The sequence below is a fragment of the Oreochromis aureus genome, linkage group 11 (genome assembly GCF_013358895.1).
Source record: "Oreochromis aureus strain Israel breed Guangdong linkage group 11, ZZ_aureus, whole genome shotgun sequence".
NCBI lineage: Eukaryota > Metazoa > Chordata > Actinopteri > Cichliformes > Cichlidae > Oreochromis > Oreochromis aureus.
The window spans coordinates 32,892,825-32,918,737 of NC_052952.1; the positions used below are offsets into that span (position 1 = coordinate 32,892,825).

Genomic DNA, 25,913 nt, shown 5'->3' on the forward strand with positions numbered 1-25,913 from the left:
TAACATGGAGACTATAGTTCAGATTCCTTGCTAGCGAGTGTCTGTCTCTTCTTCATGGCTCCTTCCGTTCAAGGACATGATAGTAACATGCCATCAGATTTGTCAGATTGGCCAGATTACTCATTGACACATTGCAAAGCCAAGCAAGTCATCACTCACTGTTTCCGTAGTGTAGTGGTTATCACGTTCAGCCTCACATCGCGAAAGGTCCCCGGTCCGAAACCGGCGGAAACATGGATGTTTTGCTTCTTTGGTCACAAGGGAATTGATGTTCACTGTTTAGACAACTCTGCTTGTCCAGCATTTTCTCTGTTTTACTTGCGTCCCTATTTTTTTTTATTTATTTATTTATTTTTTTTTTTTATAAAGAGGGGCAATACATATTAATGAACATTTTAATAAATGTAAATATGCCAGATTATAGCCTTGGGCTAATTTCCATCTGCAGACCCTCTGGCAGGTTGGTGTTAAACACAAGTTAGTAAAAACATACAGAGACACTATTTACAGGTCATGTAACAGAGACAAAAACAGTCATCACATTATACTAGAACAAACAAATGACAAGAAGAGTGGACACAGAGGACAGCATAGAGAACAATAACGGAAACACATCAATTATATTGCACAAACCCCAGTATTGCATATGCCCTGACTATCGTGATATTGCGTTCACCCATTGCACTAACAGTTGTTTCCCTTTTAGTAATACACTAACTCTTTTTCCCGTCCAATATAAAGCATGATTATTAAACATGATCACATGTTTGTGTGTCCCTCAGCCGCCCTTTTAAGTGACTCTTAAAGATGGGTAGACTTGTACTTTCCCTCACTGACAGTGGAAGACTATTCCAGAAGCTCACTCCCTGGTATGACAGAGCATTCTGTGAAAAGGTGGTCCGCCTGAATGTCAATTCACAATCACCTCTAACAGTGGCTCGAGTCAATCGAGACCCGGCAACACTGCTAGATTTTTGTTTAATAAAATCACTCATTGGTGGAGGCGCCAGACCATGTATAACTTTGTATGTTAGACAGGCAGATTTAAATAATTTGAAATTAGTAAAATTTAAAAACTTGTATTTATCTAAAATTTGACAATGGTGATATGAAAAAGGTTTTTTATCTAATATTTTCAATGTTCTTTTGTAACATAATTCAATTGGCCCAATAGCAGCAGAGCTCGAGAAATAAGTCTCCTAGTTTTGTCTTCTGTAGGTTGTGTGCTAGCCAAGCAAAGGACATCAAAGAGCTTGTCAACCAGAAGCTCGGGGTCTTCAGTGGTGGCAACAGAATTAGAAGTGAGAAGAGTAGAAGGGGAATTGTTGACTTGAGTAAAGATGGCCAATGAAAGACATAGCGGGACGCTGAAGTGGAAAGTGCAGCAGAAGAGCATGAGCCAGGTTTGGTGCGGCATGAAGACCACGCGCAGATGAGATCAGTCAACAGAAGAGGAGTGGAATTGACTGGGCCACTAACTTGTTCTTTAAGTCTTTAGACTCTCATGCTAGCGTGTGCTAATGCTAATGTACCTGTGGAGCAAAGGGCAAGAAAGCCAAATGAGGTTCCACTGAGACTTGAACTCAGATCACTGGAGTCAAAGTCCAGAGTGCTCACCATTACACCATGGAACCCTGCTGACTGAAGAAAAAAGTTGTCTGTCAAACACCCATAAAACTGTAGTTCCTGGTAAACTGATGGAGATTTTTACATGGCCGACAACAGTTTTGCGTGTCATACCTACTGCGAATCCCAGCTTGACGTGACTCTGGCAGCGCCGCCGCAGGTCCTCGTTAGTATAGTGGACAGTATCTCCGCCTGTCACGCGGAAGACCGGGGTTCGATTCCCCGACGGGAGTGAGCAGTCTCCTTCTCTGCTCTGCCTTTTACCTGGAATGACCACACACCCTTTAATGGCACGCCACGTGCATTTCTTGCACGGAGTCCATCATTCAAAAGACCCTGTGGAATTTCTCCCCACATCCTAGTCAATCTAATAATCTAGTCCTATAATGGGCTTGAAAAACATCAATTCCACCTGTGCGCTCACAAGTCAAAAATGTCTTCTAGGCAAGAGCTCCCATGAGAAGAGATGCTAGTCCAAGAGAACTCTGCTTGTCCAGCGTTTTCTCTGCTTTACTTGCGTCCCTATTGACAAATAAGTCTCTTGGCTTTGTCTTCTGTAGGTTGTGTGCTAGCCAGACAAAGAACATCAAAGAGCTTGTCAACAAGAAGATCAGCTCCACGAGAAGAGATGCTGTCTCGAGATCACAATTTGGATTGTCAATATAACCATAACTGGGGAATGCTTGAAAAATTACACAAATGGGAGTTCCCGCTTCTCACTAGTGCTACATGATCTGTCATAACAGTCCTCAAATGTAAGAAGGCATCGAAATGCCCTCTAATGAGGAGAGGGCACGCACGCTCCGTTTCCGTAGTGTAGTGGTTATCACGTTCGCCTAACACGCGAAAGGTCCCTGGTCCGAAACCAGGCGGAAACATGCTTCCTTGTTTCCCCATACAAAAGTGTCTGCCTGCAGGCATTGCTTTATCTTGTGGGGTTGTACTGCTGTTTGGGACACACAGGAGAGAAAGTACTCAAACCTTGTTCAGGGCTCTGACGTTTGTAACCTTTGGATGCTCATGTTGCTAAAAAGTTGTCTATAACCCAAATTTCAGAAAATTTCACACAAATCAACATGTCTAGAGTCACCATATTTACTGAAGATGCAGGCACAGACTAAGGTCTTGAAATGAGTGGCTCTAGCTGGCCTGCACAGGACTTGGGCCTATTTTCAGCCAATGCACAACGCGATGAAACACATGGCCTCTTTAGGCAACATTTCTGCTGCTCGAGGTTCTGGGGTTCTTAGGGCAGCATATGTTGTGCTGCGCTTGCTTCAGAGAACTCCTAAATGTCAAAAGTTTAAGTGAGCCTAACATGGAGACTATAGTTCAGATTCCTTGCTAGCGAGTGTCTGTCTCTTCTTCATGGCTCCTTCCGTTCAAGGACATGATAGTAACATGCCATCAGATTTGTCAGATTGGCCAGATTACTCATTGAGACACATTGCAAAGCCAAGCAAGTCATCGCTCACCGTTTCCGTAGTGTAGTGGTTATCACGTTCGCCTCACGCGAAAGGTCCCCGGTCCGAAACCGGGCGGAAACATGGATGTTTTGCTTCTTTGGTCACAAGGGAATTGATGTTCACTGTTTAGACAACTCTGCTTGTCCAGCATTTTCTCTGTTTTACTTGCGTCCCTATTGAGAAATAAGTCTCCTAGTTTTGTCTTCTGTAGGTTGTGTGCTAGCCAAGCAAAGGACATCAAAGAGCTTGTCAACCAGAAGCTCGGGGTCTTCAGTGGTGGCAACAGAATTAGAAGTGAGAAGAGTAGAAGGGGAATTGTTGACTTGAGTAAAGATGGCCAATGAAAGACATAGCGGGACGCTGAAGTGGAAAGTGCAGCAGAAGAGCACGAGCCAGGTTTGGTGCGGCATGAAGACCACGCGCAGATGAGATCAGTCAACAGAAGAGGAGTGGAATTGACTGGGCCACTAACTTGTTCTTTAAGTCCTTAGACTCTCATGCTAGCGTGTGCTAATGCTAATGTACCTGTGGAGCAAAGGGCAAGAAAGCCAAATGAGGTTCCACTGAGACTTGAACTCAGATCACTGGAGTCAAAGTCCAGAGTGCTCACCATTACACCATGGAACCCTGCTGACTGAAGAAAAAGTTGTCTGTCAAACACCCATAAAACTGTAGTTCCTGGTAAACTGATGGAGATTTTTACATGGCCGACAACAGTTTGCGTGTCATACCTACTGCGAATCCCAGCTTGACGTGACTCTGGCAGCGCCTCGCAGGTCCTCGTTAGTATAGTGGACAGTATCTCCGCCTGTCACGCGGAAGACCGGGTTCGATTCCCGACGGGAGTGAGCAGTCTCCTTCTCTGCTCTGCCTTTTACCTGGAATGACCACACACCCTTTAATGGCACGCCACGTGCATTTCTTGCACGGAGTCCATCATTCAAAAGACCCTGTGGAATTTCTCCCCACATCCTAGTCAATCTAATAATCTAGTCCTATAATGGGCTTGAAAAACATCAATTCCACCTGTGCGCTCACAAGTCAAAAATGTCTTCTAGGCAAGAGCTCCCATGAGAAGAGATGCTAGTCCAAGAGAACTCTGCTTGTCCAGCGTTTTCTCTGCTTTACTTGCGTCCCTATTGACAAATAAGTCTCTTGGCTTTGTCTTCTGTAGGTTGTGTGCTAGCCAGACAAAGAACATCAAAGGGCTTGTCAACAAGAAGATCAGCTCCCACGAGAAGAGATGCTGTCTCGAGATCACAATTTGGATTGTCAATATAACCATAACTGGGGAATGCTTGAAAAATTACACAAATGGGAGTTCCCCGCTTCTCACTAGTGCTACATGATCTGTCATAACAGTCCTCAAATGTAAGAAGGCATCGAAATGCCCCTCTAATGAGGAGAGGGCACGCACGCTCCGTTTCCGTAGTGTAGTGGTTATCACGTTCGCCTAACACGCGAAAGGTCCCTGGTCCGAAACCAGGCGGAAACATGCTTCCTTGTTTCCCCATACAAAAGTGTCTGCCTGCAGGCATTGCTTTATCTTGTGGGGTTGTACTGCTGTTTGGGACACACAGGAGAGAAAGTACTCAAACCTTGTTCAGGGCTCTGACGTTTGTAACCTTTGGATGCTCATGTTGCTAAAAAGTTGTCTATAACCCAAATTTCAGAAAATTTCACACAAATCAACATGTCTAGAGTCACCATATTTACTGAAGATGCAGGCACAGACTAAGGTCTTGGAAATGAGTGGCTCTAGCTGGCCTGCACAGGACTTGGGCCTATTTTCAGCCAATGCACAACGCGATGAAACACATGGCCTCTTTAGGCAACATTTCTGCTGCTCGAGGTTCTGGGGTTCTTAGGGCAGCATATGTTGTGCTGCGCTTGCTTCAGAGAACTCCTAAATGTCAAAAGTTTAAGTGAGCCTAACATGGAGACTATAGTTCAGATTCCTTGCTAGCGAGCGTCTGTCTCTTCTTCATGGCTCCTTCCGTTCAAGGACATGATAGTAACATGCCATCAGATTTGTCAGATTGGCCAGATTACTCATTGAGACACATTGCAAAGCCAAGCAAGTCATCGCTCACCGTTTCCGTAGTGTAGTGGTTATCACGTTCAGCCTCACCGCGAAAGGTCCCCGGTCGAAACCGGGCGGAAACATGGATGTTTTGCTTCTTTGGTCACAAGGGAATTGATGTTCACTGTTTAGACAACTCTGCTTGTCCAGCATTTTCTCTGTTTTACTTGCGTCCCTATTGAGAAATAAGTCTCCTAGTTTTGTCTTCTGTAGGTTGTGTGCTAGCCAAGCAAAGGACATCAAAGAGCTTGTGAACCAGAAGCTCGGGGTCTTCAGTGGTGGCAACAGAATTAGAAGTGAGAAGAGTAGAAGGGGAATTGTTGACTTGAGTAAAGATGGCCAATGAAAGACATAGCGGGACGCTGAAGTGGAAAGTGCAGCAGAAGAGCACGAGCCAGGTTTGGTGCGGCATGAAGACCACGCGCAGATGAGATCAGTCAACAGAAGAGGAGTGGAATTGACTGGGCCACTAACTTGTTCTTTAAGTCCTTAGACTCTCATGCTAGCGTCTGCTAATGCTAATGTACCTGTGGAGCAAAGGGCAAGAAAGCCAAATGAGGTTCCACTGAGACTTGAACTCAGATCACTGGAGTCAAAGTCCAGAGTGCTCACCATTACACCATGGAACCCTGCTGTCTGAAGAAAAAGTTGTCTGTCAAACACCCATAAAACTGTAGTTCCTGGTAAACTGATGGAGATTTTTACATGGCCGACAACAGTTTGCGTGTCATACCTACTGCGAATCCCAGCTTGACGTGACTCTGGCAGCGCCCGCAGGTCCTCGTTAGTATAGTGGACAGTATCTCCGCCTGTCACGCGGAAGACGGAGTTCGATTCCCGACGGGAGTGAGCAGTCTCCTTCTCTGCTCCGCCTTTTACCTGGAATGACCACACACCCTTTAATGGCACGCCACGTGCATTTCTTGCACGGAGTCCATCATTCAAAAAGACCCTGTGGAATTTCTCCCCACATCCTAGTCAATCTAATAATCTAGTCCTATAATGGGCTTGAAAAACATCAATTCCACCTGTGCGCTCACAAGTCAAAAATGTCTTCTAGGCAAGAGCTCCCATGAGAAGAGATGCTAGTCCAAGAGAACTCTGCTTGTCCAGCGTTTTCTCTGCTTTACTTGTGTCCCTATTGACAAATAAGTCTCTTGGCTTTGTCTTCTGTAGGTTGTGTGCTAGCCAGACAAAGAACATCAAAGAGCTTGTCAACAAGAAGATCAGCTCCCACGAGAAGAGATGCTGTCTCGAGATCACAATTTGGATTGTCAATATAACCATAACTGGGGAATGCTTGAAAAATTACACAAATGGGAGTTCCCCGCTTCTCACTAGTGCTACATGATCTGTCATAACAGTCCTCAAATGTAAGAAGGCATCGAAATGCCCCTCTAATGAGGAGAGGGCACGCACGCTCCGTTTCCGTAGTGTAGTGGTTATCACGTTCGCCTAACACGCGAAAGGTCCCTGGTCCGAAACCAGGCGGAAACATGCTTCCTTGTTTCCCCATACAAAAGTGTCTGCCTGCAGGCATTGCTTTATCTTGTGGGGTTGTACTGCTGTTTGGGACACACAGGAGAGAAAGTACTCAAACCTTGTTCAGGGCTCTGACGTTTGTAACCTTTGGATGCTCATGTTGCTAAAAAGTTGTCTATAACCCAAATTTCAGAAAATTTCACACAAATCAACATGTCTAGAGTCACCATATTTACTGAAGATGCAGGCACAGACTAAGGTCTTGAAATGAGTGGCTCTAGCTGGCCTGCACAGGACTTGGGCCTATTTTCAGCCAATGCACAACGCGATGAAACACATGGCCTCTTTAGGCAACATTTCTGCTGCTCGAGGTTCTGGGGTTCTTAGGGCAGCATATGTTGTGCTGCGCTTGCTTCAGAGAACTCCTAAATGTCAAAAGTTTAAGTGAGCCTAACATGGAGACTATAGTTCAGATTCCTTGCTAGCGAGCGTCTGTCTCTTCTTCATGGCTCCTTCCGTTCAAGGACATGATAGTAACATGCCATCAGATTTGTCAGATTGGCCAGATTACTCATTGAGACACATTGCAAAGCCAAGCAAGTCATCGCTCACCGTTTCCGTAGTGTAGTGGTTATCACGTTCGCCTCACATCGCGAAAGGTCCCGGTCGAAACCGGCGGAAACATGGATGTTTTGCTTCTTTGGTCACAAGGGAATTGATGTTCACTGTTTAGACAACTCTGCTTGTCCAGCATTTTCTCTGTTTTACTTGCGTCCCTATTGAGAAATAAGTCTCCTAGTTTTGTCTTCTGTAGGTTGTGTGCTAGCCAAGCAAAGGACATCAAAGAGCTTGTGAACCAGAAGCTCGGGGTCTTCAGTGGTGGCAACAGAATTAGAAGTGAGAAGAGTAGAAGGGGAATTGTTGACTTGAGTAAAGATGGCCAATGAAAGACATAGCGGGACGCTGAAGTGGAAAGTGCAGCAGAAGAGCACGAGCCAGGTTTGGTGCGGCATGAAGACCACGCGCAGATGAGATCAGTCAACAGAAGAGGTGGAATTGACTGGGCCACTAACTTGTTCTTTAAGTCCTTAGACTCTCATGCTAGCGTCTGCTAATGCTAATGTACCTGTGGAGCAAAGGGCAAGAAAGCCAAATGAGGTTCCACTGAGACTTGAACTCAGATCACTGGAGTCAAAGTCCAGAGTGCTCACCATTACACCATGGAACCCTGCTGTCTGAAGAAAAAAGTTGTCTGTCAAACACCCATAAAACTGTAGTTCCTGGTAAACTGATGGAGATTTTTACATGGCCGACAACAGTTTGCGTGTCATACCTACTGCGAATCCCAGCTTGACGTGACTCTGGCAGCGCCTCGCAGGTCCTCGTTAGTATAGTGGACAGTATCTCCGCCTGTCACGCGGAAGACCGGAGTTCGATTCCCGACGGGAGTGAGCAGTCTCTCTCTGCTCCGCCTTTTACCTGGAATGACCACACACCCTTTAATGGCACGCCACGTGCATTTCTTGCACGGAGTCCATCATTCAAAAAGACCCTGTGGAATTTCTCCCCACATCCTAGTCAATCTAATAATCTAGTCCTATAATGGGCTTGAAAAACATCAATTCCACCTGTGCGCTCACAAGTCAAAAAATGTCTTCTAGGCAAGAGCTCCCATGAGAAGAGATGCTAGTCCAAGAGAACTCTGCTTGTCCAGCGTTTTCTCTGCTTTACTTGTGTCCCTATTGACAAATAAGTCTCTTGGCTTTGTCTTCTGTAGGTTGTGTGCTAGCCAGACAAAGAACATCAAAGAGCTTGTCAACAAGAAGATCAGCTCCCACGAGAAGAGATGCTGTCTCGAGATCACAATTTGGATTGTCAATATAACCATAACTGGGGAATGCTTGAAAAATTACACAAATGGGAGTTCCCGCTTCTCACTAGTGCTACATGATCTGTCATAACAGTCCTCAAATGTAAGAAGGCATCGAAATGCCCTCTAATGAGAGAGAGGCACGCACGCTCCGTTTCCGTAGTGTAGTGGTTATCACGTTCGCCTAACACGCGAAAGGTCCCTGGTCCGAAACCAGGCGGAAACATGCTTCCTTGTTTCCCCATACAAAAGTGTCTGCCTGCAGGCATTGCTTTATCTTGTGGGGTTGTACTGCTGTTTGGGACACACAGGAGAGAAAGTACTCAAACCTTGTTCAGGGCTCTGACGTTTGTAACCTTTGGATGCTCATGTTGCTAAAAAAAGTTGTCTATAACCCAAATTTCAGAAAATTTCACACAAATCAACATGTCTAGAGTCACCATATTTACTGAAGATGCAGGCACAGACTAAGGTCTTGGAAATGAGTGGCTCTAGCTGGCCTGCACAGGACTTGGGCCTATTTTCAGCCAATGCACAACGCGATGAAACACATGGCCTCTTTAGGCAACATTTCTGCTGCTCGAGGTTCTGGGGTTCTTAGGGCAGCATATGTTGTGCTGCGCTTGCTTCAGAGAACTCCTAAATGTCAAAAGTTTAAGTGAGCCTAACATGGAGACTATAGTTCAGATTCCTTGCTAGCGAGCGTCTGTCTCTTCTTCATGGCTCCTTCCGTTCAAGGACATGATAGTAACATGCCATCAGATTTGTCAGATTGGCCAGATTACTCATTGAGACACATTGCAAAGCCAAGCAAGTCATCGCTCACCGTTTCCGTAGTGTAGTGGTTATCACGTTCGCCTCACGCTTGAAAGGTCCCGGTCCGAAACCGGGCGGAAACATGGATGTTTTGCTTCTTTGGTCACAAGGAATTGATGTTCACTGTTTAGACAACTCTGCTTGTCCAGCATTTTCTCTGTTTTACTTGCGTCCCTATTGAGAAATAAGTCTCCTAGTTTTGTCTTCTGTAGGTTGTGTGCTAGCCAAGCAAAGGACATCAAAGAGCTTGTCAACCAGAAGCTCGGGGTCTTCAGTGGTGGCAACAGAATTAGAAGTGAGAAGAGTAGAAGGGGAATTGTTGACTTGAGTAAAGATGGCCAATGAAAGACATAGCGGGACGCTGAAGTGGAAAGTGCAGCAGAAGAGCACGAGCCAGGTTTGGTGCGGCATGAAGACCACAGCGCAGATGAGATCAGTCAACAGAAGAGGAGTGGAATTGACTGGGCCACTAACTTGTTCTTTAAGTCCTTAGACTCTCATGCTAGCGTCTGCTAATGCTAATGTACCTGTGGAGCAAAGGGCAAGAAAGCCAAATGAGGTTCCACTGAGACTTGAACTCAGATCACTGGAGTCAAAGTCCAGAGTGCTCACCATTACACCATGGAACCCTGCTGTCTGAAGAAAAAAGTTGTCTGTCAAACACCCATAAAACTGTAGTTCCTGGTAAACTGATGGAGATTTTTACATGGCCGACAACAGTTTGCGTGTCATACCTACTGCGAATCCCAGCTTGACGTGACTCTGGCAGCGCCTCGCAGGTCCTCGTTAGTATAGTGGACAGTATCTCCGCCTGTCACGCTGGAAGACCGGGGTTCGATTCCCCGACGGGAGTGAGCAGTCTCCTTCTCTGCTCCGCCTTTTACCTGGAATGACCACACACCCTTTAATGGCACGCCACGTGCATTTCTTGCACGGAGTCCATCATTCAAAAAGACCCTGTGGAATTTCTCCCCACATCCTAGTCAATCTAATAATCTAGTCCTATAATGGGCTTGAAAAACATCAATTCCACCTGTGCGCTCACAAGTCAAAAATGTCTTCTAGGCAAGAGCTCCCATGAGAAGAGATGCTAGTCCAAGAGAACTCTGCTTGTCCAGCGTTTTCTCTGCTTTACTTGCGTCCCTATTGACAAATAAGTCTCTTGGCTTTGTCTTCTGTAGGTTGTGTGCTAGCCAGACAAAGAACATCAAAGAGCTTGTCAACAAGAAGATCAGCTCCCACGAGAAGAGATGCTGTCTCGAGATCACAATTTGGATTGTCAATATAACCATAACTGGGGAATGCTTGAAAAATTACACAAATGGGAGTTCCCGCTTCTCACTAGTGCTACATGATCTGTCATAACAGTCCTCAAATGTAAGAAGGCATCGAAATGCCCCTCTAATGAGGAGAGGGCACGCACGCTCCGTTTCCGTAGTGTAGTGGTTATCACGTTCGCCTAACACGCGAAAGGTCCCTGGTCCGAAACCAGGCGGAAACATGCTTCCTTGTTTCCCCATACAAAAGTGTCTGGCTGCAGGCATTGCTTTATCTTGTGGGGTTGTACTGCTGTTTGGGACACACAGGAGAGAAAGTACTCAAACCTTGTTCAGGGCTCTGACGCGTTTGTAACCTTTGGATGCTCATGTTGCTAAAAAGTTGTCTATAACCCAAATTTCAGAAAATTTCACACAAATCAACATGTCTAGAGTCACCATATTTACTGAAGATGCAGGCACAGACTAAGGTCTTGGAAATGAGTGGCTCTAGCTGGCCTGCACAGGACTTGGGCCTATTTTCAGCCAATGCACAACGCGATGAAACACATGGCCTCTTTAGGCAAAGTTTCTGCTGCTCGAGGTTCTGGGGTTCTTAGGGCAGCATATGTTGTGCTGCGCTTGCTTCAGAGAACTCCTAAATGTCAAAAGTTTAAGTGAGCCTAACATGGAGACTATAGTTCAGATTCCTTGCTAGCGAGCGTCTGTCTCTTCTTCATGGCTCCTTCCGTTCAAGGACATGATAGTAACATGCCATCAGATTTGTCAGATTGGCCAGATTACTCATTGAGACACATTGCAAAGCCAAGCAAGTCATCACTCACTGTTTCCGTAGTGTAGTGGTTATCACGTTCGCCTCACGCGAAAGGTCCCCGGTCCGAAACCGGGCGGAAACATGGATGTTTTGCTTCTTTGGTCACAAAGGAATTGATGTTCACTGTTTAGACAACTCTGCTTGTCCAGCATTTTCTCTGTTTTACTTGCGTCCCTATTGAGAAATAAGTCTCCTAGTTTTGTCTTCTGTAGGTTGTGTGCTAGCCAAGCAAAGGACATCAAAGAGCTTGTCAACCAGAAGCTCGGGGTCTTCAGTGGTGGCAACAGAATTAGAAGTGAGAAGAGTAGAAGGGGAATTGTTGACTTGAGTAAAGATGGCCAATGAAAGACATAGCGGACGCTGAAGTGGAAAGTGCAGCAGAAGAGCATGAGCCAGGTTTGGTGCGGCATGAAGACCACGCGCAGATGAGATCAGTCAACAGAAGAGGAGTGGAATTGACTGGGCCACTAACTTGTTCTTTAAGTCTTTAGACTCTCATGCTAGCGTGTGCTAATGCTAATGTACCTGTGGAGCAAAGGGCAAGAAAGCCAAATGAGGTTCCACTGAGACTTGAACTCAGATCACTGGAGTCAAAGTCCAGAGTGCTCACCATTACACCATGGAACCCTGCTGACTGACGAAAAAAGTTGTCTGTCAAACACCCATAAAACTGTAGTTCCTGGTAAACTGATGGAGATTTTTACATGGCCGACAACAGTTTGCGTGTCATACCTACTGCGAATCCCAGCTTGACGTGACTCTGGCAGCGCCTCGCAGGTCCTCGTTAGTATAGTGGACAGTATCTCCGCCTGTCACGCGGAAGACCGGGTTCGATTCCCCGACGGGAGTGAGCAGTCTCCTTCTCTGCTCTGCCTTTTACCTGGAATGACCACACACCCTTTAATCGCACGCTACGTGCATTTCTTGCACGGAGTCCATCATTCAAAAAGACCCTGTGGAATTTCTCCCCCACATCCTAGTCAATCTAATAATCTAGTCCTATAATGGGCTTGAAAAAACATCAATTCCACCTGTGCGCTCACAAGTCAAAAATGTCTTCTAGGCAAGAGCTCCCATGAGAAGAGATGCTAGTCCAAGAGAACTCTGCTTGTCCAGCGTTTTCTCTGCTTTACTTGCGTCCCTATTGACAAATAAGTCTCTTGGCTTTGTCTTCTGTAGGTTGTGTGCTAGCCAGACAAAGAACATCAAAGAGCTTGTCAACAAGAAGATCAGCTCCCACGAGAAGAGATGCTGTCTCGAGATCACAATTTGGATTGTCAATATAACCATAACTGGGGGAATGCTTGAAAAATTACACAAATGGGAGTTCCCCGCTTCTCACTAGTGCTACATGATCTGTCATAACAGTCCTCAAATGTAAGAAGGCATCGAAATGCCCTCTAATGAGGAGAGGGCACGCACGCTCCGTTTCCGTAGTGTAGTGGTTATCACGTTCGCCTAACACGCGAAAGGTCCCTGGTCCGAAACCAGGCGGAAACATGCTTCCTTGTTTCCCCATACAAAAGTGTCTGCCTGCAGGCATTGCTTTATCTTGTGGGGTTGTACTGCTGTTTGGGACACAGGAGAGAAAGTACTCAAACCTTGTTCAGGGCTCTGACGTTTGTAACCTTTGGATGCTCATGTTGCTAAAAAGTTGTCTATAACCCAAATTTCAGAAAATTTCACACAAATCAACATGTCTAGAGTCACCATATTTACTGAAGATGCAGGCACAGACTAAGGTCTTGGAAATGAGTGGCTCTAGCTGGCCTGCACAGGACTTGGGCCTATTTTCAGCCAATGCACAACGCGATGAAACACATGGCCTCTTTAGGCAAAGTTTCTGCTGCTCGAGGTTCTGGGGTTCTTAGGGCAGCATATGTTGTGCTGCGCTTGCTTCAGAGAACTCCTAAATGTCAAAAGTTTAAGTGAGCCTAACATGGAGACTATAGTTCAGATTCCTTGCTAGCGAGCGTCTGTCTCTTTTTCATGGCTCCTTCCGTTCAAGGACATGATAGTAACATGCCATCAGATTTGTCAGATTGGCCAGATTACTCATTGAGACACATTGCAAAGCCAAGCAAGTCATCACTCACTGTTTCCGTAGTGTAGTGGTTATCACGTTCGCCTCACACGCGAAAGGTCCCCGGTCCGAAACCGGGCGGAAACATGGATGTTTTGCTTCTTTGGTCACAAGGGAATTGATGTTCACTGTTTAGACAACTCTGCTTGTCCAGCATTTTCTCTGTTTTACTTGCGTCCCTATTGAGAAATAAGTCTCCTAGTTTTGTCTTCTGTAGGTTGTGTGCTAGCCAAGCAAAGGACATCAAAGAGCTTGTCAACCAGAAGCTCGGGGTCTTCAGTGGTGGCAACAGAATTAGAAGTGAGAAGAGTAGAAGGGGAATTGTTGACTTGAGTAAAGATGGCCAATGAAAGACATAGCGGGACGCTGAAGTGGAAAGTGCAGCAGAAGAGCATGAGCCAGGTTTGGTGCGGCATGAAGACCACGCGCAGATGAGATCAGTCAACAGAAGAGGAGTGGAATTGACTGGGCCACTAACTTGTTCTTTAAGTCCTTAGACTCTCATGCTAGCGTGTGCTAATGCTAATGTACCTGTGGAGCAAAGGGCAAGAAAGCCAAATGAGGTTCCACTGAGACTTGAACTCAGATCACTGGAGTCAAAGTCCAGAGTGCTCACCATTACACCATGGAACCCTGCTGACTGAAGAAAAAAGTTGTCTGTCAAACACCCATAAAACTGTAGTTCCTGGTAAACTGATGGAGATTTTTACATGGCCGACAACAGTTTGCGTGTCATACCTACTGCGAATCCCAGCTTGACGTGACTCTGGCAGCGCCTCGCAGGTCCTCGTTAGTATAGTGGACAGTATCTCCGCCTGTCACGCGGAAGACCGGGGTTCGATTCCCCGACGGGGAGTGAGCAGTCTCCTTCTCTGCTCTGCCTTTTACCTGGAATGACCACACACCCTTTAATGGCACGCTACGTGCATTTCTTGCACGGAGTCCATCATTCAAAAAGACCCTGTGGAATTTCTCCCCCACATCCTAGTCAATCTAATAATCTAGTCCTATAATGGGCTTGAAAAACATCAATTCCACCTGTGCGCTCACAAGTCAAAAATGTCTTCTAGGCAAGAGCTCCCATGAGAAGAGATGCTAGTCCAAGAGAACTCTGCTTGTCCAGCGTTTTCTCTGCTTTACTTGCGTCCCTATTGACAAATAAGTCTCTTGGCTTTGTCTTCTGTAGGTTGTGTGCTAGCCAGACAAAGAACATCAAAGAGCTTGTCAACAAGAAGATCAGCTCCCACGAGAAGAGATGCTGTCTCGAGATCACAATTTGGATTGTCAATATAACCATAACTGGGGAATGCTTGAAAAATTACACAAATGGGAGTTCCCGCTTCTCACTAGTGCTACATGATCTGTCATAACAGTCCTCAAATGTAAGAAGGCATCGAAATGCCCCTCTAATGAGGAGAGGGCACGCACGCTCCGCTTCCGTAGTGTAGTGGTTATCACGTTCGCCTAACACGCGAAAGGTCCCTGGTCCGAAACCAGGCGGAAACATGCTTCCTTGTTTCCCCATACAAAAGTGTCTGCCTGCAGGCATTGCTTTATCTTGTGGGGTTGTACTGCTGTTTGGGACACACAGGAGAGAAAGTACTCAAACCTTGTTCAGGGCTCTGACGTTTGTAACCTTTGGATGCTCATGTTGCTAAAAAGTTGTCTATAACCCAAATTTCAGAAAATTTCACACAAATCAACATGTCTAGAGTCACCATATTTACTGAAGATGCAGGCACAGACTAAGGTCTTGGAAATGAGTGGCTCTAGCTGGCCTGCACAGGACTTGGGCCTATTTTCAGCCAATGCACAACGCGATGAAACACATGGCCTCTTTAGGCAAAGTTTCTGCTGCTCGAGGTTCTGGGGTTCTTAGGGCAGCATATGTTGTGCTGCGCTTGCTTCAGAGAACTCCTAAATGTCAAAAGTTTAAGTGAGCCTAACATGGAGACTATAGTTCAGATTCCTTGCTAGCGAGCGTCTGTCTCTTCTTCATGGCTCCTTCCGTTCAAGGACATGATAGTAACATGCCATCAGATTTGTCAGATTGGCCAGATTACTCATTGAGACACATTGCAAAGCCAAGCAAGTCATCGCTCACTGTTTTCCGTAGTGTAGTGGTTATCACGTTCGCCTCACACGCTGAAAGGTCCCCGGTCGAAACCGGGCGGAAACATGGATGTTTTGCTTCTTTGGTCACAAGGGAATTGATGTTCACTGTTTAGACAACTCTGCTTGTCCAGCATTTTCTCTGTTTTACTTGCGTCCCTATTGAGAAATAAGTCTCCTAGTTTTGTCTTCTGTAGGTTGTGTGCTAGCCAAGCAAAGGACATCAAAGAGCTTGTCAACCAGAAGCTCGGGGTCTTCAGTGGTGGCAACAGAATTAGAAGTGAGAAGAGTAGAAGGGGAATTGTTGACTTGAGTAAAGATGGCCAATGAAAGACATAGCGGGACGCTGAAGTGGAAAGTGCAGCAGAAGAGCATGAGCCAGGTTTGGTGCGGCATGAAGACCACGCGCAGATGAGATCAGTCAACAGAAGAGGAGTGGAATTGACTGGGCCACTAACTTGTTCTTTAAGTCCTTAGACTCTCATGCTAGCGTGTGCTAATGCTAATGTACCTGTGGAGCAAAGGGCAAGAAAGCCAAATGAGGTTCCACTGAGACTTGAACTCAGATCACTGGAGTCAAAGTCCAGAGTGCTCACCATTACACCATGGAACCCTGCTGACTGAAGAAAAAAGTTGTCTGTCAAACACCCATAAAACTGTAGTTCCTGGTAAACTGATGGAGATTTTTATATGGCCGACAACAGTTTGCGTGTCATACCTACTGCGAATCCCAGCTTGACGTGACTCTGGCAGCGCCGCAGGTCCTCGTTAGTATAGTGGACAGTATCTCCGCCTGTCACGCGGAAGACCGGGGTTCGATTCCCGACGGGAGTGAGCAGTCTCCTTCTCTGCTCTGCCTTTTACCTGGAATGACCACACACCCTTTAATCGCACGCGCGCACGTGCATTTCTTGCACGGAGTCCATCATTCAAAAAGACCCTGTGGAATTTCTCCCCACATCCTAGTCAATCTAATAATCTAGTCCTATAATGGGCTTGAAAAACATCAATTCCACCTGTGCGCTCACAAGTCAAAAATGTCTTCTAGGCAAGAGCTCCCATGAGAAGAGATGCTAGTCCAAGAGAACTCTGCTTGTCCAGCGTTTTCTCTGCTTTACTTGCGTCCCTATTGACAAATAAGTCTCTTGGCTTTGTCTTCTGTAGGTTGTGTGCTAGCCAGACAAAGAACATCAAAGAGCTTGTCAACAAGAAGATCAGCTCCCACGAGAAGAGATGCTGTCTCGAGATCACAATTTGGATTGTCAATATAACCATAACTGGGGAATGCTTGAAAAATTACACAAATGGGAGTTCCCGCTTCTCACTAGTGCTACATGATCTGTCATAACAGTCCTCAAATGTAAGAAGGCATCGAAATGCCCCTCTAATGAGGAGAGGGCACGCACGCTCCGTTTCCGTAGTGTAGTGGTTATCACGTTCGCCTAACACGCGAAAGGTCCCTGGTCCGAAACCGGGCGGAAACATGCTTCCTTGTTTCCCCATACAAAAGTGTCTGCCTGCAGGCATTGCTTTATCTTGTGGGGTTGTACTGCTGTTTGGGACACACAGGAGAGAAAGTACTCAAACCTTGTTCAGGGCTCTGACGTTTGTAACCTTTGGATGCTCATGTTGCTAAAAAGTTGTCTATAACCCAAATTTCAGAAAATTTCACACAAATCAACATGTCTAGAGTCACCATATTTACTGAAGATGCAGGCACAGACTAAGGTCTTGGAAATGAGTGGCTCTAGCTGGCCTGCACAGGACTTGGGCCTATTTTCAGCCAATGCACAACGCGATGAAACACATGGCCTCTTTAGGCAAAGTTTCTGCTGCTCGAGGTTCTGGGGTTCTTAGGGCAGCATATGTTGTGCTGCGCTTGCTTCAGAGAACTCCTAAATGTCAAAAGTTTAAGTGAGCCTAACATGGAGACTATAGTTCAGATTCCTTGCTAGCGAGCGTCTGTCTCTTCTTCATGGCTCCTTCCGTTCAAGGACATGATAGTAACATGCCATCAGATTTGTCAGATTGGCCAGATTACTCATTGAGACACATTGCAAAGCCAAGCAAGTCATCACTCACTGTTTCCGTAGTGTAGTGGTTATCACGTTCGCCTCACACGCGAAAGGTCCCCGGTCCGAAACCGGGCGGAAACATGGATGTTTTGCTTCTTTGGTCACAAGGGAATTGATGTTCACTGTTTAGACAACTCTGCTTGTCCAGCATTTTCTCTGTTTTACTTGCGTCCCTATTGAGAAATAAGTCTCCTAGTTTTGTCTTCTGTAGGTTGTGTGCTAGCCAAGCAAAGGACATCAAAGAGCTTGTCAACCAGAAGCTCGGGGTCTTCAGTGGTGGCAACAGAATTAGAAGTGAGAAGAGTAGAAGGGGAATTGTTGACTTGAGTAAAGATGGCCAATGAAAGACATAGCGGGACGCTGAAGTGGAAAGTGCAGCAGAAGAGCATGAGCCAGGTTTGGTGCGGCATGAAGACCACGCGCAGATGAGATCAGTCAACAGAAGAGGAGTGGAATTGACTGGGCCACTAACTTGTTCTTTAAGTCCTTAGACTCTCATGCTAGCGTGTGCTAATGCTAATGTACCTGTGGAGCAAAGGGCAAGAAAGCCAAATGAGGTTCCACTGAGACTTGAACTCAGATCACTAGAGTCAAAGTCCAGAGTGCTCACCATTACACCATGGAACCCTGCTGACTGAAGAAAAAAGTTGTCTGTCAAACACCCATAAAACTGTAGTTCCTGGTAAACTGATGGAGATTTTTACATGGCCGACAACAGTTTGCGTGTCATACCTACTGCGAATCCCAGCTTGACGTGACTCTGGCAGCGCCTCGCAGGTCCTCGTTAGTATAGTGGACAGTATCTCCGCCTGTCACGCGGAAGACCGGGGTTCGATTCCCTCGACGGGAGTGAGCAGTCTCCTTCTCTGCTCTGCCTTTTACCTGGAATGACCACACACCCTTTAATCGCACGCCACGTGCATTTTCTGCACGGAGTCCATCATTCAAAAAGACCCTGTGGAATTTCTCCCCACATCCTAGTCAATCTAATAATCTAGTCCTATAATGGGCTTGAAAAACATCAATTCCACCTGTGCGCTCACAAGTCAAAAATGTCTTCTAGGCAAGAGCTCCCATGAGAAGAGATGCTAGTCCAAGAGAACTCTGCTTGTCCAGCGTTTTCTCTGCTTTACTTGCGTCCCTATTGACAAATAAGTCTCTTGGCTTTGTCTTCTGTAGGTTGTGTGCTAGCCAGACAAAGAACATCAAAGAGCTTGTCAACAAGAAGATCAGCTCCCACGAGAAGAGATGCTGTCTCGAGATCACAATTTGGATTGTCAATATAACCATAACTGGGGGAATGCTTGAAAAATTACACAAATGGGAGTTCCCCGCTTCTCACTAGTGCTACATGATCTGTCATAACAGTCCTCAAATGTAAGAAGGCATCGAAATGCCCCTCTAATGAGGAGAGGGCACGCACGCTCCGTTTCCGTAGTGTAGTGGTTATCACGTTCGCCTAACACGCGAAAGGTCCCTGGTCCGAAACCAGGCGGAAACATGCTTCCTTGTTTCCCCATACAAAAGTGTCTGCCTGCAGGCATTGCTTTATCTTGTGGGGTTGTACTGCTGTTTGGGACACACAGGAGAGAAAGTACTCAAACCTTGTTCAGGGCTCTGACGTTTGTAACCTTTGGATGCTCATGTTGCTAAAAAGTTGTCTATAACCCAAATTTCAGAAAATTTCACACAAATCAACATGTCTAGAGTCACCATATTTACTGAAGATGCAGGCACAGACTAAGGTCTTGGAAATGAGTGGCTCTAGCTGGCCTGCACAGGACTTGGGCCTATTTTCAGCCAATGCACAACGCGATGAAACACATGGCCTCTTTAGGCAACATTTCTGCTGCTCGAGGTTCTGGGGTTCTTAGGGCAGCATATGTTGTGCTGCGCTTGCTTCAGAGAACTCCTAAATGTCAAAAGTTTAAGTGAGCCTAACATGGAGACTATAGTTCAGATTCCTTGCTAGCGGCGTCTGTCTCTTCTTCATGGCTCCTTCCGTTCAAGGACATGATAGTAACATGCCATCAGATTTGTCAGATTGGCCAGATTACTCATTGAGACACATTGCAAAGCCAAGCAAGTCATCGCTCACCGTTTCCGTAGTGTAGTGGTTATCACGTTCGCCTCACGCGAAAGGTCCCTGGTCCGAAACCGGGCGGAAACATGGATGTTTTGCTTCTTTGGTCACAAGGGAATTGATGTTCACTGTTTAGACAACTCTGCTTGTCCAGCATTTTCTCTGTTTTACTTGCATCCCTATTGAGAAATAAGTCTCCTAGTTTTGTCTTCTGTAGGTTGTGTGCTAGCCAAGCAAAGGACATCAAAGAGCTTGTCAACCAGAAGCTCGGGGTCTTCAGTGGTGGCAACAGAATTAGAAGTGAGAAGAGTAGAAGGGGAATTGTTGACTTGAGTAAAGATGGCCAATGAAAGACATAGCGGGACGCTGAAGTGGAAAGTGCAGCAGAAGAGCATGAGCCAGGTTTGGTGCGGCATGAAGACCCGCGCAGATGAGATCAGTCAACAGAAGAGGAGTGGAATTGACTGGGCCACTAACTTGTTCTTTAAGTCCTTAGACTCTCATGCTAGCGTGTGCTAATGCTAATGTACCTGTGGAGCAAAGGGCAAGAAAGCCAAATGAGGTTCCACTGAGACTTGAACTCAGATCACTGGAGTCAAAGTCCAGAGTGCTCACCATTACACCATGGAACCCTGCTGACTGAAGAAAAAGTTGTCTGTCAAACACCCATAAAACTGTAGTTCCTGGTAAACTGATGGAGATTTTTACATGGCCGACAACAGTTTGCGTGTCATACCTACTGCGAATCCCAGCTTGACGTGACTCTGGCAGTGCCTCGCAGGTCCTCGTTAGTATAGTGGACAGTATCTCCGCCTGTCACGCGGAAGACCGGGTTCGATTCCCCAACGGGAGTGAGCAGTCTCCTTCTCTGCTCTGCCTTTTACCTGGAATGACCACACACACCTTTAATCGCACGCCACGTGCATTTCTTGCACGGAGTCCATCATTCAAAAAGACCCTGTGGAATTTCTCCCCACATCCTAGTCAATCTAATAATCTAGTCCTATAATGGGCTTGAAAAACATCAATTCCACCTGTGCGCTCACAAGTCAAAAATGTCTTCTAGGCAAGAGCTCCCATGAGAAGAGATGCTAGTCCAAGAGAACTCTGCTTGTCCAGCGTTTTCTCTGCTTTACTTGCGTCCCTATTGACAAATAAGTCTCTTGGCTTTGTCTTCTGTAGGTTGTGTGCTAGCCAGACAAAGAACATCAAAGAGCTTGTCAACAAGAAGATCAGCTCCCACGAGAAGAGATGCTGTCTCGAGATCACAATTTGGATTGTCAATATAACCATAACTGGGGAATGCTTGAAAAATTACACAAATGGGAGTTCCCGCTTCTCACTAGTGCTACATGATCTGTCATAACAGTCCTCAAATGTAAGAAGGCATCGAAATGCCCCTCTAATGAGGAGAGGGCACGCACGCTCCGTTTCCGTAGTGTAGTGGTTATCACGTTCGCCTAACACGCGAAAGGTCCCTGGTCCGAAACCAGGCGGAAACATGCTTCCTTGTTTCCCCATACAAAAGTGTCTGCCTGCAGGCATTGCTTTATCTTGTGGGGTTGTACTGCTGTTTGGGACACACAGAGAGAAAGTACTCAAACCTTGTTCAGGGCTCTGACGTTTGTAACCTTTGGATGCTCATGTTGCTAAAAAGTTGTCTATAACCCAAATTTCAGAAAATTTCACACAAATCAACATGTCTAGAGTCACCATATTTACTGAAGATGCAGGCACAGACTAAGGTCTTGAAATGAGTGGCTCTAGCTGGCCTGCACAGGACTTGGGCCTATTTTCAGCCAATGCACAACGCGATGAAACACATGGCTCTTTTAGGCAACATTTCTGCTGCTCGAGGTTCTGGGGTTCTTAGGGCAGCATATGTTGTGCTGCGCTTGCTTCAGAGAACTCCTAAATGTCAAAAGTTTAAGTGAGCCTAACATGGAGACTATAGTTCAGATTCCTTGCTAGCGAGCGTCTGTCTCTTCTTCATGGCTCCTTCCGTTCAAGGACATGATAGTAACATGCCATCAGATTTGTCAGATTGGCCAGATTACTCATTGAGACACATTGCAAAGCCAAGCAAGTCATCGCTCACCGTTTCCGTAGTGTAGTGGTTATCACGTTCGCCTCACACGCGAAAGGTCCCGGTCCGAAACCGGGCGGAAACATGGATGTTTTGCTTCTTTGGTCACAAAGGAATTGATGTTCACTGTTTAGACAACTCTGCTTGTCCAGCATTTTCTCTGTTTTACTTGCATCCCTATTGAGAAATAAGTCTCCTAGTTTTGTCTTCTGTAGGTTGTGTGCTAGCCAAGCAAAGGACATCAAAGAGCTTGTCAACCAGAAGCTCGGGGTCTTCAGTGGTGGCAACAGAATTAGAAGTGAGAAGAGTAGAAGGGGAATTGTTGACTTGAGTAAAGATGGCCAATGAAAGACATAGCGGGACGCTGAAGTGGAAAGTGCAGCAGAAGAGCATGAGCCAGGTTTGGTGCGGCATGAAGACCACGCAGCGCAGATGAGATCAGTCAACAGAAGAGGAGTGGAATTGACTGGGCCACTAACTTGTTCTTTAAGTCCTTAGACTCTCATGCTAGCGTGTGCTAATGCTAATGTACCTGTGGAGCAAAGGGCAAGAAAGCCAAATGAGGTTCCACTGAGACTTGAACTCAGATCACTGGAGTCAAAGTCCAGAGTGCTCACCATTACACCATGGAACCCTGCTGACTGAAGAAAAAGTTGTCTGTCAAACACCCATAAAACTGTAGTTCCTGGTAAACTGATGGAGATTTTTACATGGCCGACAACAGTTTGCGTGTCATACCTACTGCGAATCCCAGCTTGACGTGACTCTGGCAGCGCCGCAGGTCCTCGTTAGTATAGTGGACAGTATCTCCGCCTGTCACGCGGAAGACCGGGGTTCGATTCCCCAACGGGAGTGAGCAGTCTCCTTCTCTGCTCTGCCTTTTACCTGGAATGACCACACACCCTTTAATCGCACGCCACGTGCATTTCTTGCACGGAGTCCATCATTCAAAAAGACCCTGTGGAATTTCTCCCCACATCCTAGTCAATCTAATAATCTAGTCCTATAATGGGCTTGAAAAACATCAATTCCACCTGTGCGCTCACAAGTCAAAAATGTCTTCTAGGCAAGAGCTCCCATGAGAAGAGATGCTAGTCCAAGAGAACTCTGCTTGTCCAGCGTTTTCTCTGCTTTACTTGCGTCCCTATTGACAAATAAGTCTCTTGGCTTTGTCTTCTGTAGGTTGTGTGCCAGCCAGACAAAGAACATCAAAGAGCTTGTCAACAAGAAGATCAGCTCCACGAGAAGAGATGCTGTCTCGAGATCACAATTTGGATTGTCAATATAACCATAACTGGGGAATGCTTGAAAAATTACACAAATGGGAGTTCCCGCTTCTCACTAGTGCTACATGATCTGTCATAACAGTCCTCAAATGTAAGAAGGCATCGAAATGCCCCTCTAATGAGGAGAGGGCATGCACGCTCCGTTTCCGTAGTGTAGTGGTTATCACGTTTGCCTAACACGCGAAAGGTCCCTGGTCCGAAACCAGGCGGAAACATGCTTCCTTGTTTCCCCATACAAAAGTGTCTGCCTGCAGGCATTGCTTTATCTTGTGGGGTTGTACTGCTGTTTGGGACACACAGGAGAGAAAGTACTCAAACCTTGTTCAGGGCTCTGACGTTTGTAACCTTTGGATGCTCATGTTGCTAAAAGTTGTCTATAACCCAAATTTCAGAAAATTTCACACAAATCAACATGTCTAGAGTCACCATATTTACTGAAGATGCAGGCACAGACTAAGGTCTTGGAAATGAGTGGCTCTAGCTGGCCTGCACAGGACTTGGGCCTATTTTCAGCCAATGCACAACGCGATGAAACACATGGCCTCTTTAGGCAAAGTTTCTGCTGCTCGAGGTTCTGGGGTTCTTAGGGCAGCATATGTTGTGCTGCGCTTGCTTCAGAGAACTCCTAAATGTCAAAAGTTTAAGTGAGCCTAACATGGAGACTATAGTTCAGATTCCTTGCTAGCGAGCGTCTGTCTCTTCTTCATGGCTCCTTCCGTTCAAGGACATGATAGTAACATGCCATCAGATTTGTCAGATTGGCCAGATTACTCATTGAGACACATTGCAAAGCCAAGCAAGTCATCGCTCACCGTTTCCGTAGTGTAGTGGTTATCACGTTTCGCCACACCGCGAAAGGTCCCCGGTCCGAAACCGGGCGGAAACATGGATGTTTTGCTTCTTTGGTCACAAGGAATTGATGTTCACTGTTTAGACAACTCTGCTTGTCCAGCATTTTCTCTGTTTTACTTTGCGTCCCTATTGAGAAATAAGTCTCCTAGTTTTGTCTTCTGTAGGTTGTGTGCTAGCCAAGCAAAGGACATCAAAGAGCTTGTCAACCAGAAGCTCGGGGTCTTCAGTGGTGGCAACAGAATTAGAAGTGAGAAGAGTAGAAGGGGAATTGCTGACTTGAGTAAAGATGGCCAATGAAAGACATAGCGGGACGCTGAAGTGGAAAGTGCAGCAGAAGAGCATGAGCCAGGTTTGGTGCGGCATGAAGACCACGCGCAGATGAGATCAGTCAACAGAAGAGGAGTGGAATTGACTGGGCCACTAACTTGTTCTTTAAGTCCTTAGACTCTCATGCTAGCGTGTGCTAATGCTAATGTACCTGTGGAGCAAAGGGCAAGAAAGCCAAATGAGGTTCCACTGAGACTTGAACTCAGATCACTGGAGTCAAAGTCCAGAGTGCTCACCATTACACCATTGTGAGCACTCTGACTGAAAAAAAAAGTTGTCTGTCAAACACCCATAAAACTGTAGTTCCTGGTAAACTGATGGAGATTTTTACATGGCCGACAACAGTTTTGCGTGTCATACCTACTGCGAATCCCAGCTTGACGTGACTCTGGCAGCGCCTCGCAGGTCCTCGTTAGTATAGTGGACAGTATCTCCGCCTGTCACGCGGAAGACCGGGTTCGATTCCCCGACGGGAGTGAGCAGTCTCCTTCTCTGTTCTGCCTTTTACCTGGAATGACCACACACCCTTTAATCGCACGCACACGTGCATTTCTTGCACGGAGTCCATCATTCAAAAAGACCCTGTGGAATTTCTCCCCACATCCTAGTCAATCTAATAATCTAGTCCTATAATGGGCTTGAAAAACATCAATTCCACCTGTGCGCTCACAAGTCAAAAATGTCTTCTAGGCAAGAGCTTCCATGAGAAGAGATGCTAGTCCAAGAGAACTCTGCTTGTCCAGCGTTTTCTCTGCTTTACTTGCGTCCCTATTGACAAATAAGTCTCTTGGCTTTGTCTTCTGTAGGTTGTGTGCCAGCCAGACAAAGAACATCAAAGAGCTTGTCAACAAGAAGATCAGCTCCCACGAGAAGAGATGCTGTCTCGAGATCACAATTTGGATTGTCAATATAACCATAACTGGGGAATGCTTGAAAAATTACACAAATGGGAGTTCCCCGCTTCTCACTAGTGCTACATGATCTGTCATAACAGTCCTCAAATGTAAGAAGGCATCGAAATGCCCCTCTAATGAGGAGAGGGCACGCATGCTCCGTTTCCGTAGTGTAGTGGTTATCACGTTCGCCTAACACGCTGAAAGGTCCCTGGTCGAAACCAGGCGGAAACATGCTTCCTTGTTTCCCCATACAAAAGTGTCTGCCTGCAGGCATTGCTTTATCTTGTGGGGTTGTACTGCTGTTTGGGACACACAGGAGAGAAAGTACTCAAACCTTGTTCAGGGCTCTGACGTTTGTAACCTTTGGATGCTCATGTTGCTAAAAAGTTGTCTATAACCCAAATTTCAGAAAATTTCACACAAATCAACATGTCTAGAGTCACCATATTTACTGAAGATGCAGGCACAGACTAAGGTCTTGGAAATGAGTGGCTCTAGCTGGCCTGCACAGGACTTGGGCCTATTTTCAGCCAATGCACAACGCGATGAAACACATGGCCTCTTTAGGCAACATTTCTGCTGCTCGAGGTTCTGGGGTTCTTAGGGCAGCATATGTTGTGCTGCGCTTGCTTCAGAGAACTCCTAAATGTCAAAAGTTTAAGTGAGCCTAACATGGAGA

The 25,913-nt window shown here is 46.2% G+C and overlaps 26 non-coding genes across 26 annotated transcripts; 15 read left to right on the forward strand and 11 right to left on the reverse strand.

Annotated features, from left to right (window-relative positions):
- Nucleotides 1-1,562: 1,562 nt before the first annotated feature.
- trnaq-uug lies at nt 1,563-1,634 on the reverse strand. Its single transcript has one exon. It is a non-coding gene; the product is annotated as a tRNA-Gln (tRNA).
- A 797-nt stretch (nt 1,635-2,431) lies between these two features.
- trnav-aac lies at nt 2,432-2,504 on the forward strand. The gene has a single exon. It is a non-coding gene; the product is annotated as a tRNA-Val (tRNA).
- Nucleotides 2,505-3,647: 1,143 nt separating this feature from the next.
- trnaq-uug lies at nt 3,648-3,719 on the reverse strand. The gene has a single exon. It is a non-coding gene; the product is annotated as a tRNA-Gln (tRNA).
- Nucleotides 3,720-4,514: 795 nt separating this feature from the next.
- trnav-aac lies at nt 4,515-4,587 on the forward strand. The gene has a single exon. It is a non-coding gene; the product is annotated as a tRNA-Val (tRNA).
- Nucleotides 4,588-5,732: 1,145 nt separating this feature from the next.
- trnaq-uug lies at nt 5,733-5,804 on the reverse strand. Its single transcript has one exon. It is a non-coding gene; the product is annotated as a tRNA-Gln (tRNA).
- Nucleotides 5,805-6,599: 795 nt separating this feature from the next.
- On the forward strand, nt 6,600-6,672 carry trnav-aac. The gene has a single exon. It is a non-coding gene; the product is annotated as a tRNA-Val (tRNA).
- A 1,141-nt stretch (nt 6,673-7,813) lies between these two features.
- On the reverse strand, nt 7,814-7,885 carry trnaq-uug. The gene has a single exon. It is a non-coding gene; the product is annotated as a tRNA-Gln (tRNA).
- Nucleotides 7,886-8,680: 795 nt separating this feature from the next.
- trnav-aac lies at nt 8,681-8,753 on the forward strand. The gene has a single exon. It is a non-coding gene; the product is annotated as a tRNA-Val (tRNA).
- A 1,147-nt stretch (nt 8,754-9,900) lies between these two features.
- Nucleotides 9,901-9,972, reverse strand: trnaq-uug. The gene has a single exon. It is a non-coding gene; the product is annotated as a tRNA-Gln (tRNA).
- Nucleotides 9,973-10,771: 799 nt separating this feature from the next.
- Nucleotides 10,772-10,844, forward strand: trnav-aac. Its single transcript has one exon. It is a non-coding gene; the product is annotated as a tRNA-Val (tRNA).
- A 1,145-nt stretch (nt 10,845-11,989) lies between these two features.
- On the reverse strand, nt 11,990-12,061 carry trnaq-uug. The gene has a single exon. It is a non-coding gene; the product is annotated as a tRNA-Gln (tRNA).
- Nucleotides 12,062-12,861: 800 nt separating this feature from the next.
- Nucleotides 12,862-12,934, forward strand: trnav-aac. Its single transcript has one exon. It is a non-coding gene; the product is annotated as a tRNA-Val (tRNA).
- A 597-nt stretch (nt 12,935-13,531) lies between these two features.
- Nucleotides 13,532-13,604, forward strand: trnav-cac. The gene has a single exon. It is a non-coding gene; the product is annotated as a tRNA-Val (tRNA).
- Nucleotides 13,605-14,078: 474 nt separating this feature from the next.
- On the reverse strand, nt 14,079-14,150 carry trnaq-uug. Its single transcript has one exon. It is a non-coding gene; the product is annotated as a tRNA-Gln (tRNA).
- A 151-nt stretch (nt 14,151-14,301) lies between these two features.
- On the forward strand, nt 14,302-14,373 carry trnad-guc. Its single transcript has one exon. It is a non-coding gene; the product is annotated as a tRNA-Asp (tRNA).
- Nucleotides 14,374-14,950: 577 nt separating this feature from the next.
- trnav-aac lies at nt 14,951-15,023 on the forward strand. Its single transcript has one exon. It is a non-coding gene; the product is annotated as a tRNA-Val (tRNA).
- Nucleotides 15,024-16,170: 1,147 nt separating this feature from the next.
- trnaq-uug lies at nt 16,171-16,242 on the reverse strand. Its single transcript has one exon. It is a non-coding gene; the product is annotated as a tRNA-Gln (tRNA).
- Nucleotides 16,243-17,040: 798 nt separating this feature from the next.
- On the forward strand, nt 17,041-17,113 carry trnav-aac. Its single transcript has one exon. It is a non-coding gene; the product is annotated as a tRNA-Val (tRNA).
- A 599-nt stretch (nt 17,114-17,712) lies between these two features.
- trnav-cac lies at nt 17,713-17,785 on the forward strand. The gene has a single exon. It is a non-coding gene; the product is annotated as a tRNA-Val (tRNA).
- Nucleotides 17,786-18,259: 474 nt separating this feature from the next.
- On the reverse strand, nt 18,260-18,331 carry trnaq-uug. Its single transcript has one exon. It is a non-coding gene; the product is annotated as a tRNA-Gln (tRNA).
- An 801-nt stretch (nt 18,332-19,132) lies between these two features.
- On the forward strand, nt 19,133-19,205 carry trnav-aac. Its single transcript has one exon. It is a non-coding gene; the product is annotated as a tRNA-Val (tRNA).
- Nucleotides 19,206-20,347: 1,142 nt separating this feature from the next.
- trnaq-uug lies at nt 20,348-20,419 on the reverse strand. The gene has a single exon. It is a non-coding gene; the product is annotated as a tRNA-Gln (tRNA).
- Nucleotides 20,420-21,216: 797 nt separating this feature from the next.
- Nucleotides 21,217-21,289, forward strand: trnav-aac. The gene has a single exon. It is a non-coding gene; the product is annotated as a tRNA-Val (tRNA).
- Nucleotides 21,290-21,886: 597 nt separating this feature from the next.
- On the forward strand, nt 21,887-21,958 carry trnav-cac. Its single transcript has one exon. It is a non-coding gene; the product is annotated as a tRNA-Val (tRNA).
- Nucleotides 21,959-22,435: 477 nt separating this feature from the next.
- On the reverse strand, nt 22,436-22,507 carry trnaq-uug. Its single transcript has one exon. It is a non-coding gene; the product is annotated as a tRNA-Gln (tRNA).
- A 794-nt stretch (nt 22,508-23,301) lies between these two features.
- On the forward strand, nt 23,302-23,374 carry trnav-aac. Its single transcript has one exon. It is a non-coding gene; the product is annotated as a tRNA-Val (tRNA).
- The last annotated feature ends 2,539 nt before the right edge of the window (nt 23,375-25,913 follow it).